The following is a 4145-nucleotide window of genomic DNA, read 5'->3' as shown; positions in this document are numbered from 1 at the left end:
TTTTAAATGTTTGCTCTGGTAATATGGTTGTATTTTCATTCTATTGTATACTTTTTAAATGTTTGCTCTGGTAATATGGTTGTATTTTCATTCTATTGTATACTTTTTAAATGTTTGCTCTGGTAATATGGTTGTATTTTATTCTATTGTATACTTTTAAATGTATGCTCTGGTAATGTGGTTGTATATTTTATTCTATTTTATACTTTTTAAATGTTTGCTCTGGTAATATGGTTGTATTTTCATTCTATTGTATACTTTTTAAATGTTTGTTCTGGTAATGTGGTTGTATTTTTATTCTATTTTATACTTTTTAAATGTATGCTCTGGTAATGTGGTTGTATTTTTATTCTATTGTATACATTATAAATGTTTGCTTTAGTAATATGGTTGTATTTTTATTCTATTTTATATTTTTTAAATGTTTGCACTGGTAATGCGGTTGTATTTTGATTATATTGTATACTTTTTAAATGTATGCTCTGGTAATGTAGTTGTATTTTTCAACAGTAGCGTGTGTGTATAATGTATGAGAGAGCACGTTTTTACTGATGCAAAGCATAATTCTACTTCTAAAATTAGCTTCATGATAAATCTTCGTTTTCTTTAAAAGAATGTAACCAACGAAATTGTCTGTGTTTGCTGACATGAGTATTTCTGCAGGAAGTGTTGTTATAAATTCTTCATTTCTCTGTAACCTTGATAGTCTACATATATAAAAGAAACGTCTTTCTAGCAAACGATAGAAAAAAAATACTCCAAGAAGATCATTTTGTCGGTTTTGCGGGGTCCCAAATCATTTATGGTCAGAAGGGTGGCGACAAACAGTGGGGATTTGCTCCTCTTTGTTAAAGAGGAACAGAACTAGCATTTTCAAGCTCGACCTGTAATAAAGCGTCTTTAAAACAAAGTTATAAAACTCTTTATTACAGGTCAAGTTCGAAAAAGATATATTTACAGTTAAAAGCAATACAACGTTAAAATCGTACACAATATTACTTTTAATTGTAAATAAAACTATTCATGTCTGTACTTTTCAAAGTTTATTATTGAGAAGAAAAATTTAAACAAACAAATAAAATTGATTGAGTCTTCTGCATGTGATATCTGCAGTCTCAATGGAAAACCATAATTTTTTTTGGACAAAATAACACTTTTAAACGACCTCGAGGGACAATAAAATCCTAAATCTTTCAGAAAACCGCGTACGTAAATCACGACTTCCCTTCGTGCCCCCTAAATAAAGGAACCAAGCAGCGTAGAAAATGACCTCAATTCGATCGCTTAATTGAAAACTTTAGACACGATTGAGATGTCTATTCTATTTTGTTGACTGGCTGGATAACGATATTTGTTTTCCATTTGATCTATTCTATTCTACTTTGTTGACTGGCTGGATAACGATATTTGTTTTCCATTTGATCTATTCTATTCTACTTTGTTGACTGGCTGGATAACGATATTTATTTCCCATTTGATCTATTCTATTCTACTTTGTTGACTGGCTAGATAACGATATCTATTTCCCATTTGATCTATTCTATTCTACTTTGTTGACTGGCTGGATAACGATATTTATTTCCCATTTGGTCTATTTTAGAGAACTAAAGTTTTCAAGTAATTTTGTTTTGCTCTAAAAAAAACAACTCCTGTCTCATCTGTCATTGTCGTCATTAAATTTTCCAAATATCTTTTTTGAAAGAAAAATAATTACCACAATTTTTAACCCTTTAGAAGAAATGATAATTCTTTAAGATCCGAATTTGCTTCTCCAAAATGAATGTTTTCGTGTTAACTAATTAGTAAAGCAGAAGATTCTATTCTTGCTGGAGACTACTCGTATGAACAAATGGCCGGGGCGGAAGTTATGTTTTGTTTGAAGAAGGAAGCCACTATCACAATACTGCAGCGTCCGCAAGACTAACTGCATCTGTAGCATCTTTTTCCAATTATAGTTTTAAAGGAGTCTGTAACTGAGTACCGCTCGGACCAGAATAACACGGTTTGGAGCGAGATCGTACGAACCCATCAAACAGGCATGTCACTGCTGTTGATAATTTTCAACACCATTCACATGTCTTTTAGCTAAATTATAATTTTTGTTGCAAATGCCTGTAATATGACTCGCAGAGCTGTGTTCTTAAAAAAGAAACACACACACACAGAACTTGAAAATTATGCAAACATAGAACGAGGTATTTATAATACAGTATCTATTGTCACTTAGTTCGGTTCTGTTAATTATGCTGAATTTACAAACGTTGTCATTTTATAAACGATGCCTTTCCCTTTCCACTTGTTATAACTGTTTTATATCGGTTTTTATTAACACAAATAAATATCCCTTTGACGTGTGTCCACACATTTAACAGGCAGGGGCATGATGAAAAACATCTGACCTTGTTTCTTGTCACGGCTTATAAGCTACTAGTTGGAGTTGGACGGGTGAAATAAAACTAGAAATTATATATGTAATTAGATGGGGTCTACCCCCCCCCCCTCATGACTTTCCTCATGTCATCCTGTATCATTGCGTCAAGTTGTGCTGATTTGGTAGTTTTTTCTAGAAATTATATATGTAATTAGATGGGGTCCATTCCATTGTATTTTTAACTATAACGTTCAACTACAAATAAGCTTTCTTCTATGGCAATTAGTGATTGCCTTAGCCACAACTACTTCTGGGTCGGGTGTAGGTTAGCAGTTGTGACTAAATAAAGCGCATGTTTCGCGTCCCGTTGCCACAAAAACGCACTCCGCACTTTGAAGCCGTGTATCAGGCAGGCGGTAGCACTGCTTATGTAGGGATGGCTCGGATTGTTCATTGAAGTGGTATTTTAAATATCTCCTCAATAGGTCGTGAGAACTTTACAATACTATACTGTGTTTCCTTTTATAACAATATCTATGTAATGACTGAGTCACAAGTTCTGGGAATGTAAGTAATTATCATAGCAAAAAGTTTGAATTTCTTGTTCTTCTTTCTTCCACTTCTTTTTTATTACATGATAAATCAAAAATCGAAACAGTGGTGTCAACCAATTTCATTTAGGTGACATAGTTTCAAACGGAGTATCCGATTTTATAAGTGTTATTAACTAGTGGTAATTTTAAAAATACATAGTTCTCGTGTAAACGATGTTATCGTTACCCCTTGAAGTTAGTTTTCTTACAGAAGTTTGGTGTTCCTTTAGAAAGCTTAAGTACAGATTTAAACAGGAATTACCAGCCAATAATAGATCAGTAACAAAACATTAATTCCACAATGGGATACATTACCCATTCCTGCATTCCATGACCTAATGTATATATGCACATACCTTGTGACTTTTGTGTATGAGTGGTGGAATGTAGGAATGAGTAATGCATCCCATCCCAAATGCTCTCTAGTTTCTGAACCTTTTCAATTCCTAAATCCCAACAATTGTGGAATAAAAGTTTTTGCTACAAGTTTCCGCATTTTTTTAACGGTTAGCAGCACAAGTGGCGTCATCTATATATTGATATGCGTATTGGGCAATATTAAACAATCTGTATAATTGCATATATTTTGGGCTGTAACTAACCAATCGTGGATCACTTGGAGCTCCAGGTTTGAAAGGCATATATTATGGAGTAATGAAGTGTTTTGGTGTGCAGGCAAGTAGTAAGTGGTTTATGAATTACAGCTGACGGAAAGAAAGAAAGAAGATGAAGAAAATCGTTTTATAGATGTCAAAGAAGATCAGCCAAACTATAGACGCAGTTTTGTAATTGATTAGTTAATAGTTTTCACCTGTCCCTTAAGACAATTTCAACAGGACTCATCCCCACATAGGGGCCGCTACCGCGCTCCCTGCTAAATAATAAATATTACAGTTGGAACCTCATTGTATTTAGAACTTGGTTATAACTAAAACCTTCCTATGTTTATTGAAATACTGCATTAAAAAAAACAAGCAAACAAGTAAAGAAAAGCCTTTTGTAAAAAGAAAGTAACAGTATGAATGACTAAGTTCAATCCTTCAAAAAATAATTCACAATAATACAGGCAAGAATTAACATATAGCAATGTATTTGTTTGGTTTGTTTTGAATTTAGCGCAAAACTACATTAGGGCTATCCGTCCTTAATTTAGCAGTGAAAGACTAGAGGGAAGGCAGCTA

Source organism: Limulus polyphemus, unplaced genomic scaffold (genome assembly GCF_000517525.1).
Source record: "Limulus polyphemus unplaced genomic scaffold, Limulus_polyphemus-2.1.2 Scaffold1121, whole genome shotgun sequence".
In the NCBI taxonomy this organism is placed as follows: Eukaryota; Metazoa; Arthropoda; class Merostomata; order Xiphosura; family Limulidae; genus Limulus; species Limulus polyphemus.
Note: the sequence above shows the minus strand (reverse complement) of the source record.